This window comes from Vulpes lagopus, chromosome 12 (assembly GCF_018345385.1).
Source record: "Vulpes lagopus strain Blue_001 chromosome 12, ASM1834538v1, whole genome shotgun sequence".
NCBI classification, from domain to species: domain Eukaryota; kingdom Metazoa; phylum Chordata; class Mammalia; order Carnivora; family Canidae; genus Vulpes; species Vulpes lagopus.
In genome coordinates, this window is record NC_054835.1 from 63,611,735 (window position 1) to 63,625,801 (window position 14,067).

The following is a 14,067-nucleotide window of genomic DNA, read 5'->3' on the forward strand; positions in this document are numbered from 1 at the left end:
GCTCAGGTCATGATCTCAGGGTTGTGAGATCAAGCCCCACTTTGGTTCCCATGTTTAGTGCAGAGTCTGCTGGAGATTCTTTTCCTCTTCCTCTCTGTCAGCCCATCCTCCCTTCTTGCACATGCTCTCTCTCTCTCTGACAAAATAAATAAATCCTTTAAAAAGCCTTTTAAAAATAATTTACACTTAAGTGTGATGATTGTTGAAATAAATATTATAGCATGATACTCATGACGATGTATGCAGGGGAAGCAGCTGTGTTCTGGTAGTAGCCCTGGACTGGGATTAGGAGACAGGATACCATTGCTCATTAGTCACAAGTGAAATGATGTGTATCATGCTTTGTTTTCTCTAATCTTAATGCATATAATGCTGATTATACTGTTAAACTACTAATTATACTGTAATACTATTACACCACAGATACTGGAATTAATTAATACTTGTGATAACATTGCAAACTTTTAAGCTTCTATGTGAATTAAATAAATCAAGGTTAGGGATGCCTGGATGGCTCAGCACCTGGTTGAGCATCTGCCTTTGGCCCAGGGCGCGACCCCAGGATCCTGAATCAAGACCCTCATCGGACTCCTTGCAGGTAACCTATTTCTCCCTCTGCCTGTGTCTCTGCCTCTCTTTCTCTGTGGGTCTCTCATGGATAAATAAATAAAATCTTTAAAAATAATAATTAATAAATCAAGATGAATAATTGCACTGCTGGTGTAAGCTAATCAATACCAAATAAATATATTGACATAATTAAAAATGACAGATGAAATCCCTAACTACTTTCTACTTGTATTTTTAAAACCCAGTTTTGTTTTGTTTTGATTTCTTTTTTTTTTTTTTTTTCTGCCAGTAAAAGTGAAGGTGAGGGTGAGCATATTCTCTCTAAGTAAACAGGCAGTGTGAGGAGGACTTGGGAATGAGATGTGGGGAAGAATATGGGGATGAGATTTTGGAAAGAAAGCAAATATTGCTAATGGACCACTCAGACAAAAGGACCTTGGTCTTTTTTTTTTTTTTAAGATTTTATTTATTTATTTGAGAGAGAGAAAGAGAGAGAGCACAAGCAGGGGAGAGGGTCAGAGGAAGAGGGAAAAGGAGAGTCTCCACAGAGCAGGGAGCCCAAGGCGGGGCTCCATCCCAGGACCCTGGGATCATGACCTGAGCCAAAGGCAGACACTAAAGGAAAGGAACCCAGTCGCCTAGACACTGCTGTACTGGGTCGTCTTATATGTTTTCTCAGTCCTCACAATAAACTTTCAAAGCACATATTTTGCTTTCTTTTTATGAATTATTGAAATGAGATCAAAGAAACTCAGAAACTCAACCAAGGCCACATGTTTGGGATCCACCAAGCTGAGGTGTGAACATCAGACTTGGGCTTATTATACTGACTCATAATGCAAATATTTCAGTGTCCTATAGGAAATGGCAACTCTCTTGTCTGTTTTAGTGCTTATGAGAAAGGGATAAAACAGTTTTGTTGTAAGCCAACTAATGAAGTTATGGAGATGAAGTTTTTTGCTTTTACAACTGAATGTCTCTAGGTGGAAAAGTTTTATGCTTTACCCCACATGTTTTAAACACTTTACTCACAACTGTTATTTAGTTAAATCTTTATGTATGGGGAGAAATTGTTTCAATTTCACATTTAACTGAAAATTTCAAACAAAATCAAACTTACCTGATTAAGTTCAGGGGAACTCAGAACTAAACAGGATATGTCAACAGGCTCAATTAATCCTCAGCAGAGTCCTACAATATTAAATATACACTAGCATTCCCTTGAGACATAATTTATAATTTTAATATGGAATTTTGATAGCACATGGTGACTTAATTTTTAATATTAAAATTTTACTATTTTTCATAGATGACTATATATTGGTAGTGTTTTCAGTTTCAGTAAACTTTTATTTATTTTTTTTTTTTTTAAAGGGAGAGAGAGAGAGGGAATCTTTTTTTTTTTTTTAAATTTTTATTTATTTATGATAGTCACAGAGAGAGAGAGAGGCAGAGACACAGGCAGAGGGAGAAGCAGGCTCCATGTACCGGGAGCCCGACGTGGGACTCGATCCCGGGTCTCCAGGATCGCGCCCTGGGCCAAAGGCAGGCGCTAAACCGCTGCGCCACCCAGGGATCCCTCAGGAAACTTTTAAACAGATCAAATCAATAATCGGATCTTCTCGTGGTTGGTTGGTTATGGCAGAGACGGTTAAGTTTCTACGGAATCAGTTTCCTTTTCTTCCTCTGCACATAACTAGAGTATGTTTCCAAATTAGGGGTGACTATGTGACAAGTTCTTGTCAATGGCATGTGCATGAAAATGATATGTACCATTTCTGGGCCAAGGCTTTTAAAACTGCAGATAGGCCTTCTTTCTGCTCTTCTCCTTCCATGGCCTGGGTGAAGACGATAATAAAGTCCAATAAAAGATCAGGCAGTGCCATAAAATGGATCATCCTGGGGCCCTGAATCACTTCCTGAACTTGCTGGTCAGACACCAGCCCTGGACTACTATAGAACAGTGTTTATACTGTGTGAGAATTATTATACATCTTTCACTTTAATTTGTTATAGCAGTTTGCTTATCGTCTAATATTTAATGCTCCTCACACCTTTTTCCTGCATAAAGAATTGAAGGTCTAGTAGCAGATATAACAGGGAAGTTAATAAGCCAGTCTCTGAAGCTAAATTGTGTTGAACATCTGGTCTACTACCTAATTGCTAGAAAATCTTGGGAGAATTTCTCAATTTCTCTGTTTCTGAATTCCCTCGTGTGGAGTCAATGATAGCATCTACTTCTAGAATTGATATTTTAACAACAACATGAATGTTAATAATATGTTAAAAAAGTATTAAAAGTGTTTAGAATATATTGGGCATATTTGACACAATATATAGTAGCAGTTATAACCTTTATTTAATTTTGATAAAATTAGAGATATCTCCCAAGGAAACTAATTAAAACTTTTTGGGGAGATGAAGTCGAGACTAGGTCATTCTTTCTTGAGTTTTCATTTGTTTGTTTTTAGCGCTTCTGACCAAGGGTAAATCTACCCTGGAAGAGGAACGTAATAGGCATTTCTTTGAAGAAGCAGGAACTCATGGTTTCCTTTTCTCATCCAGCTTCAAGCAGGTTATAAATTTCACTTTTATTTGAGCACTTTTTATTTTATTTTTTAAATTTTTTTCCTACATAGTTTGAGAAACAGGTTTGCTCCAATAAGGCAGCAAAGAGCTGAGTGCTCATTGGCTGAAGGGTCAAGTCAGGGTGCTTGACCCAGGCTTCTGCAGGGACACCCACATTAGGGAGACAGCCAACATCAGAGAGCCCCAAATTTTGTTATGACTGTGTAGATAGATGAAACAGAATGGGGTAGACTCACTACTTGGATGGACACATCTATTGATGCATTATTTCTTGCCCTTGAGCTTCCTCAAGGAGTGTTTTATTTCTGAAATATGCTATTTTCTCCACAATCTCACGAGAGGTGTTTTTTCTTAGCATTGCTTATGAAATCGCATTTTCTACATGAAACCTCCCTAGCAGCTTACGAGAAACAAAAAGGGTATTGCTTGCCTATGTAAATATGCATAATTCCATGACTATACATTACATGGTTTGTTTTTTATGTAATATAAATATTAACATTCATCTTTCTGAATACATGATTATGTTTCTGGATGTCAAGCTAGGTTATTTTCCTTTCAGCACTGAGATGTACAACAAAGAGTTATTAGCTTCTTTCTTGGTCACATTTAAAAAAATTGTCACATTTAATAGTGCTTCTTACTGAGAACGATGTCCAAGATTATATCATAGGATGCCGTTGTTGTACCTTATGCTCCAATTTTGAGAAGATTCTTGTAGCGTTAAGCATCTCCAGAAATGGTAGCTTTCTACCAGGCTCAGATCTTTTTCTTTTACACTACTTCCCGAACATTCATAAATTCTCAGATGTCTTCCTTAGGTCACAAATTGCCTGCCTTCTCTTTCAAGCTGGAGTCACACTGGCCACTGGTACCAGATGTCCTTTTATGATGGAGGTTTGTGAATGATGTTTAAGTTAGTGATGTAGTTGAATACAACACAAATGTGGAATAATTCCCCTAAATCAATGTCTTTTTATACAGGGAAATAAATGGAATCATTAGCGATATGGAATATTGGGGGAAAAAAACTTTCTAGCAAAGCAATATTTATGCTTTCGGTTGTCTGTATTTCCTTATCAAGAAGCAACGTGATATACTAGAATACATTTTAGGCTATAAATTTAAAATGTAAAAACTTTGGATTCTTAGCTCAGTCTACCACTCACCCAGCCTAGAGCAAATGATAGAGTTTCTGGGAGATTTAGCTATTTATCTTTAAAGTGGGAAGAATAAGCTCTGTTTACCTCAAAGTTTGCTGTGAAAATCAGGCAATATTTAACTGGCCTTCTGAAACACTTTTTTTTTTTTTTTCAAAGAGGAAGATAGCAAGAAAAGGATCTGAAATAATGTAAACTTTTATTCAAAGGTTAAGTTATTGCTAATTCTTTTATACATAATTTGCTCTTTTTAAGGGTGATCTGTGCATGTTAGTAATTATAATTCCATTAATAACGTCTCACCTGCAAGTGACATTTGTCAAGAAATCAAAGACTTTTGCACCGCATAGAATGTTTTTTTTTGTAACAAAGTAAACCAGTTGTGGACCTTTGATCAATACATCAATATCTAGATTTTTTTTTTAGCTTCTATTTCTGTTATATTTTTCCAGTCAGGGCTTTTTTATATAAAGAAAATGAACAGCTAGTGGTAACACATTGGTGTGTCATTCCGATGAACTTTAGAATGCTTAATATCATCTTGTTTAATTTCATGTTTCATAAAAGCTTCTCAATTGCAGGATCAATTACTTTCAATCTCCACATCAATCAGTCCAGATGGTTCTCATTATTTGCTAAGGATAGCTGCAAATTGAAATTTTTGAACCCATGATGCATATTGTGTTAATCCTTGATATGGAAAGGTCCTTCTGCAGAATAAGTGGAGCTGAAAAAGGTGTGTTTTACATTCACAAACTGCATATCTTTTAAGGATTGAAAGCGACTCTTTAGAGTGTTATGCCCAGATGAACGTTAAAAAATGTGGTCTTAAGAAAAATCAAGTCACTTATGTATTTATTGCTGAAATAAGAACATCATTTCATTTCTGATTCTAATTTGAATTTTGATTTGAAGGTGAAAAAGAAAAACCCTTAGGATTGTTTTGTATTGCAGAATGAGCTACAACTTGTTCTGTAAACACTATTTGTTGTTAGACTAAAAATGTGAGTTACCCTTCTTTGTGTATGATACCATTTTTTTACTGTCCTTTTTTTCCTGAACTTAAGTCATAGGTAGAATATGTTGTTCCAATATAAATAGCTTGTAAAATAAGGTATCTGGTATATAATAATAATTTCATTTTTATTACTGATTTACCAAGGTAGTTTTTGATAGTTTCCAGTTAGTTGCACTTTCATCTACTTCAATCATTTTCTGGATTGCACACAATTATGAAGATTTCTGTTCAATCCTCCTACATTTAAATAAACAATATAATATGTTAAATCTGGGAGGAGGAATCAAGCATCTGTTTATTCTCAAGTTTATTAATACATTTATTAGAAAAAGGGCACAATTCTCCCAATTGTTCAAGCAAGTAATGGAAATTCACTAGAGACAGAAATAGTAAGTAAAGGGTCAATTCATTATGAGGATATGACAATTATGTGTCCATTCCAACGTTAGAGGACCTAAATATTTAAAGCAAATATTAAGGGAATGAAAGGGAGATATAGACAACAATAATAGGGAACTTCAAAATATCACTTTTAACAGTGGATCGATTATTCACATGGCAAATCAAGAGGGAAACAGTAGACCTGAATAACACTGTAGACCAAGTGATTTTTAATATATATGGAATATTCCATCCAACAGCATCAGAATATACATTCTTCTCTAGTGAACAGGGAAAATTCTCCAGAATAGATCATATGTTGGACTATAAAGCAGCCTTAACACATTTAAGAAGAGTGAAATCATATCTAGTACCATTTCTGATCACAGTGATACAAACTAAAAATCAATAACAGAACTGAAAAATTCACAAATATATGGAACTTAAACAACACACTCTTGAATATCCAAATGGTCAAGGAAGAAAACATAAGGAAAATATATCTTGAGACAAACAAAACAACATACTAAACTCAACATGCCAAAATTTATGGGATACAGCAAAAGCAAAAGTTCTCAAAGAGAAATTTATAGCTACAAATGCATGCATCAAGAGACCAGAAAGATGTCAACACCTAAAGGAACTAGAAAAAGAATAACAAACTAAGCCCAAAATTGGCAGAAGGAAGGAAATAATAAATATTAAAGCAGAAATAAATGGGAGGTGCCTACATAGCTCATTTTGTTGAGTGACTGACTCTTAATTTTGACTCAGATTGTGATGTTGGTGTCCTGGGATCAAGCCCTGTGGCAGTGGTACAGAGTCTGCTTTGGATTCTCTTTTTCCGTCTCCCCTTCCCTCTGCTTTTGCTCTCCTCCCTCTCTCTAAAATCAATAAATAAAAATTTCAAAAATAAATGAAATAGACATTAGGACAGTAGAAAAACATTAATGAAACTAACAGTTAATTGTTTAAAAGGTAAACAAAATGGTTAGTTAGACTAACCAAGAAAGAAAAGGTAATACTCAAATCAACCAAACCATAGATGAAAAAGGGCACATTACACTGACACCACAGAAATGCTAAGAATCAGAGAAGACTACTATGAACAATTCTATGCCAAAAATTGGATGACCTATAAGAAATAGATACATTTCAAGAAGCATGACCTTCCAAGACAGGATCATGAATAACCAGAAAATCTGAACAAACCAATAATACCTACGAAGATTGAAGGAGTAACTTAAAAAAAAAATCCCCCAAAAGAAAAGTTCAGGACCAGATGGTTTCACTGGTAAATTCTACCAAACATTAAAAAAAAATTAATGTTAATCCTTTCTCAAATTCTCCAAAAATAAAACTGAAAAGAAAAAATAATCCCAAACTCATTTTATGATATCTGCATCACCCGATTACCTAATCCAGATAAAGACACAAGAGAAAACTACAGGCCAATATCCCTGATGAATACAGACATAAAAATCCTCAACAGCATTCTAGCAAACAGAATTCCCTAGCACATCAAAGGGATCATACACTATCATCAAGTAGGATTTATCCCTGGAAGCAAGGATGATTCAACATACACAAATCAATAAACATTATACACTTCGTTGATAGAGTGAAAGATAAAGCATATAATCCTTAAAATAGATGCAGAAAAAAAACTGATGAAATTTCAACACCCTTTCATGAAAAAGAAAAAAAAAAAAAGGAAAAACTCTCAAGAAATTGAGTATGGGAAGAACAAACCTTAGCACAATAGAGGCCATATGTGACTTAAACACAGCTAACATCATACAAAACAGTAAAAAGCTAAAGCTTTTCCTCCAAGGTCAAGAAGTAAAAAAAGGGTGCCAACTCTCACAACTCTTTCAAAGTAGGACTTAAATTCTTATCCAGAGCAATTAGGCAGAAAAAGAAAGAAAGGGGATTGGAAAGGAAGAAGTAAAATCATCATTGTTTGTGGATGAGGTGATTTTATATATAGAAAACCCTAAAAGACTCCACAGGAAATTCTTAGTGTTAATAGATGAATTCAGTAAAGTTGCAGGACACAAAATCAACATATAGAAAATAAATAGTTGCCTTTCCATATACCACCAATAAAATATCTGAAAAATAAAACCATTACATTTACAGAAGCATCAAAAACAATAAAATACTTAGGAATAAATTTAACTGAAGATGTGAAAATTCTGTAAACCATAGGACATTAATGAAATAAATAGCACAAAACACAAATAAAGGGGAAGATATCCTGTGTTCATGGATTGGAATTTTACATTTTTCAAATGTCCATACTACCCAAAGTGTTCTACAGATTCAGTGTAATCTCTATCAAAATACTAATGGCATTTTTCACAGAAATAGAAAAAAGCCCTAGAATTTGTATGGAACCATTGACAACCCCCAAATAGCCAAAGCAATCCTGAGAAGAAAGAACAAAGCATCACCTTAGCTGCATCACATTGCCTGTTTTGAGGCTATACTATAAAAACTAAAATAATCAAAACAGTATGGTACTGGCATAAAAACAGACACCTGGACGATGGGAGGAGAATAAAGAACTCAGAAATAAACCTCCACATATGATCAACTAATATTTGGCAAGAGAACCAAAAATACTCAGTAGGGAAGGTTAGTATTTTCAAGAGATGTTCTTTGCAGAACTGGTTATTCATATGTAAAAAAATGAAACAACATCCCTATTTTACAGCACTTATGGAAATTAACTGGAAATGGATTAAAGGCAAATGTAGAACCTGAAACTGTAAATCTCTTATAAGAAAACAGAGCAAAAGCTAATTGGCATTGGTCTTAACCAGTGATTTTTTGCCTCTTACACCCAAAGCAAAAGCAATGAAAGAAAAAATAAACGCGGCTACACCAAACTAAAAAGCTTCTTCACAGCAAAAGAAACAATCAACAGATTGAAGAGGCAACTCATGGAATGGGAGAAAATACTTGTAATCCAATAAACCAATAAGGGATTAACATCCAAAATATATAAGGAATTCATTCAACTTAGCACCCACCAAAAAAACAAAACAAAAAATAATTAAAAATGGGTATAGGACCTGAATAGCCGCTTTTCAAAGAAGACATCCACATGGCCAAGAAATACATGAAAAGATGCTCAACAGCATTACCTATGAGGGAAATGGAAATTGGAACCACAACGAGATATCACCTCACCTGTGCTAGAATGGCTATTACAAAAAGGATAATAGTTGGTATTTTCAAGGATGTAGAGAAAAGGGCACCCTTGTGTACTATTGGTGAGACTGTAAATTGATGTAGCCATTACGGAGAAAAGTACCGTGGCTCCTCAAAAAATTAAAAAATAGAGCTGTTGTGTGATCTAATGATCCCACTTAGGGGAATATAACCTAGGGAAATGAAATTTTGAAGAGATATCTGTACTCCCATATTCACTGCAGCATTATTCACAATAGCCAAGACATGGAAGTAACCAAAGTGTCCACGGGTGGATGGACGAAGAAAATATGATATATACAATGGAATATTACTAAGTCACAGAAAGAAATAAATCCTGCCATTGTTGAGAGCATGATTGGATCTTGAGGGCATTGTGCTAAGGGCAATGAGTCAGAGTGACATGTACTGTATGACCTCACTTGTATGAGGAGTCTTAAAATGTCTCTTAAAGTTTGTAGAGAATATGATGAGGAATGACTAAGAACTGGGCAGTGGAGGAAATAGGGAGATGTTGTTTATAGGGTATGAACTTCTAGTTATAAGATGAATACGTGCTGGGTATCCTACATTCAGTAGGGTGCCGTAGTTAGAAGTGCTGCACCACAGCAGCACCTGGGTTCTTCAGTTAAGTGTCCAACTCATGATTTCAGCTCAGGTCATGATCTCATCAGGCTCTGTGCTGGGTATGCTTAATATTCTTTGCTTAATATTCTCTCCCTCCTTATCCTTCTTCCTCTTCCCTATCTCTTTCTCAAAAAAAAAAAAAAAAAAAGCTTGAATGTGCTGAGTGTAGACCTTAAATGTCTCACCACACACACACACACACAAACTGTTATAATTAGGTGAGGATGACTGTGTTAACTAAACATATGCGATGATAATTTTACAATATTTCTGTGGATCAAATTCATATTAGATAACCTAAATTTATACAATTAAAAGTTCTATTTCCATAAAGCTGAAAAAAAAGAATAATTGAGAATATTTATCACCTTGCATTAATATTCCTTCTTTGTTTCTATTCCTTTCAGTAGATTTGGAGCTCTTGAAAACATTGACCAGGCATTCTCTTTATTAATTTAACCAATATTTTCAGGAAATGCATGAACGTAGTTCATCTATGGGGAATATTGACAGTAATAGATTAGGTGATTCAGGAAAAAATGCATCTAGCATTTTGAGGGGAAAAATGTGAATAAACCCATATGATAAATGTGGACAATTCTTTTAGGAAATAGATAAAATTGGATTATGCTAAGTAATGTGATAAAGAAGGTAAATCCTGAGTGACTAGATGGCAGATATAACAGAATCAACCCTCTTGTTTTTACTAAGTTCTTCTTATTTTCTGGGCTGGTATCTATCAAGTGTTACATGTATTTGCACTCATTATGGTGATTGCATTTCCAGAAACATTGCGACTAAAACAAGCTTTCAAAAAGTATGAAAAATTTCTACCTCTAGGATTGTCTATTCAGGGAATTCTGAGAATTAGATAATAGAGGATATGTAGCATTGTATTCCTTAGCTCGATTTTTCTTTTTCTCATCAATGTAAAACTACAAAGATTTGAATGGAGAGGGGATGTGAGAGTCAACCTGTGTTTGTCCAAAAGTTTGTATGATGCCTTCTCCTTTGAGGAAATACATCTGTTTCTTTGCTTAAAATCCTATTTATTCCTTCATTCAAGAATCTTTTTTTTGCGAAGCATAGTGTCGTGATTAAGAACACATTATCTGAAGCCAAACTGCTTGGATTAAAATTGTGAGTCTTCCCCATAGCAGCTGCGTGACTTAGAGTAAACTACTAGGTTGTAAATTAGGGATGATAACAGCAGTATCAATATGGTCCTATTATTGATCATTATATATGAATTAATGTATATAAAATATTCACATATAGTACACATTCTATAAATTTAGCTACATTTGTTTATTGAACACAACATTTTTTAATCTTTTTATTTTGAAATCATTGTAGAGTCACAGGAAATTTCAGATGTATTACACAGATTTCATATTCCCTTTACCTAGTTTCCTCCAGTAGATTCACCTTCTTTTTTTTTTTTACACCTTCTATGATTAGAATAAAATATCAATAACAGGAATTTGACATAGGCACAATGAGGAACCTAAGAATCACTAACTTGCTCACAATTTCTAGAACCAGGTAAAAATCTCACCCACAAATCTGATTCATATTGCTGTTACATTGACGTCAAGATTTTAGGCATTTGGAAATAACTTTTAATTTATTCCCATTCTGCTTGGATATGAATATATTGTGTACAATTGGAGGAAGAATGTGGATAGTTGTTTGGTGTAGTGCTATTGTAAAGAAGAACAAAATATATTTTGACAGTCATGAGAATAGAGGTGGAAAGTTCTCCTGACTCTTCGTGGTATTTTTTTTAAGTGCTACAGAAAGAAAAAAAAAAAACTTAAAAAAGAAAGATAACCTCTTTTATAAATTAAAGAATAATTCATATTAGCCACCACTACCCGAGAGAACAAAAGGCGCAACAGAAATGACAGTTCGTAACCAAATACGGTGATGAGACAAGAGCTTGAAAACAGACTGTTAGGAGTGAATGTTTTCTTCCCTTCTGAATCTGAGAGATTTGCTGTCCTTGTAAAAAATACTAAAGCCCCCTTTTATTTTCCTTTTGTTTTTTAAATTCATTTTGTAACTCACACTTTCAGCTTAATAGGACATGAGGCCTCATGCATTTTTGTCCAGGAAGCAGGAGACATTTTCTGTTATATAAAACTAATGTCTTAGAAGGGATGTCAGTGCTTCAACTACATGTGGCATTTTCAGTAAACAAGACGACATCTCTCAATCTAAGGGATTTTAAATTTATCTTGATTAAATTATGCCCCAGGCTAGAGTTCCCTAAGGTACCTATATATCTCCCATATATTAAATATGCATTACTAAGGATGAATAATTCTTTTTCATAACATTACACAGCATATTTTTAATAAAATAGCCTACGATGTCCTGCTAAGTATGAGATGTCCTTGGTCGCCCATCTTTGAAGTTTGAAAAACTGCAAGGAGGCTATTTACTTTCTTTGTATTGAACAAGTTCTCAGAACACTGCACATTGACATAATTCTTCGACAGTCAAAATATTACTTGCTTTTGGTAGTTTTTCCCCCCTTTCCTAGAAGTCCAAAGGGGTAAGTAGAGGTTTGTACAAGTGGTCAGGTACCTCTCTCCAGAAATGGAGAGAGAAGAACTTTAAGCATGTTTACATTATTTAAATTAAATATTTTGGCTCTGTAACTAAGATTCAGTATTTAACTACTTTCCTTTCCTTCCACCTCTTCTGATTTGGTAATCTGAAACTGCCCTTGACTTTCTCAGTCATCTGTAAATGCCCTAAGATGTGTTTGCACTTTCAGAGGTGACGGCCTGGTGTTTTGGAAATGAACAGTCCACAACCTCTTCTGTCTATTGGCATCTCTTGTGAGGTTTCTAAATTTTCATGAAGAGGAAGGATAAGAAAATTGGAATATTTGACTAGGTGTGGACTCCAGGCAATGATCCATCATGGTCAATGTTACTGTCCCACCTAAGTAGGTATGAAAGAACTTTTGGTCGCCCTTTTGCCTGTTGAAAGAGAGTGAAGAGTAAAAGATAGTCTTTCGGACAAACTGGGGCACTTGAAATACCGTCATTACCTTCGGCATCCTCTGGTGCCTCACTAAGTCCTACAGTTTTATGAATACTTCTAGGTGCAGTTTGCTGGAATGACAGGTAGGTTACCCATTCACCTTGATGAAAGTCACATATATCCATGACATGATTCAATAGACACACTTGTTTGGGTTCTTCTCAGGTGGCCGTTATCTGTTCCAGGTACAATTCCAGCTCAGCCCACTCCATACGCCACTGCCTGTTCTCATTGTCTAACCCTCCTTTATTTCTGCTCAGTTTCTGTTTTAATGGCTTCATTTAACTCGCTCATCTGCATTCTGCTTTGCTTTTTGGCTCACTGCTTGTTTTCTTTGTCCTGGTCTTGGAAAACTTGGCTAAATAACTGGTGTTTTTAGCCTTGTTTAGCCTTAAGATTCCCTCACAATGTTCCCTTGGACATCTCATGTAAATAGTAGCTAATATTTCTGAGCACCAAATTCTCTTGCTCCATATGCTTTCTCATTGCTATGGAAATGAAAGGTGAAGAGTCTAGGCTTTTTTTTTTTTTTCTGTCCTAGAAGAAATGACCGAAAATTTGCCATAGATCTATAATGTTACAGTTAATAGTAACCTCTGGGTGATCTGGAAAATGCTGGGAAGCCGTATATAAGAGTTTGTGTACTTTCGGTAGATCTCTTGCCATCTGTATAGAAAGAATTGTTAAACATCTATGTAAATATTTTTATATGAATAAATTGCATGGGTTAAAATCCAGTGAACAAAACAGAACTATACATTCATGATTTGGAAGCTTTTTCTACACAATTCCTTGAAGAATTGTTCAGTTGCTAATTGTTTCTGCCTTCTCTGCCAGAAAGACTAATATTTGGACTTAAAATGAAAAAGAAAACCATGGTAAGGGAAAGTAGAATTTCTTTATGAAATAACTATAGAGCGCCCCACAGGGAGAGTGAATCAGACTAAAATAATCACTGTAGGAATCTCCTTGTTAGAGCATATCCCTCCTGGCCTTGGGGAAAATGTATCTCTGTCTTGCTGTTTGTTTCTTATTCCATTGACGATGTCAATTCCAACTTTAGTAAAACTATTCCCCATTCAAGAGCATCCCTCTCCTAGGTGCGGCCCTCTATTGCAATTGATCTTCCTGGTTCAGTTATATCCACTTGGGCTCTTCCTCTGTTCCCTAACAGGTGTGTGTGTGTGTGTGTGTGTGTGTGTGTGTGTGTCTGTCTGTCTGTATACACACTTAAATTTATACTCATAATTTTAGATTTCCATCTCTGCAATACCTCTCAAATTAATCTTGAGACCCAAGATGGTTGGAGAGACACTGGGATTTTTAGTACTGAAAAGTTGTGCTCAGTATACTTTAGAAATCTGGTTAATATCCAAATGGAATTGTAAAATGCATGTCTATTGAAAATGGTAAATGATTACAATAGAGAGCCATCCCCTTACCTCA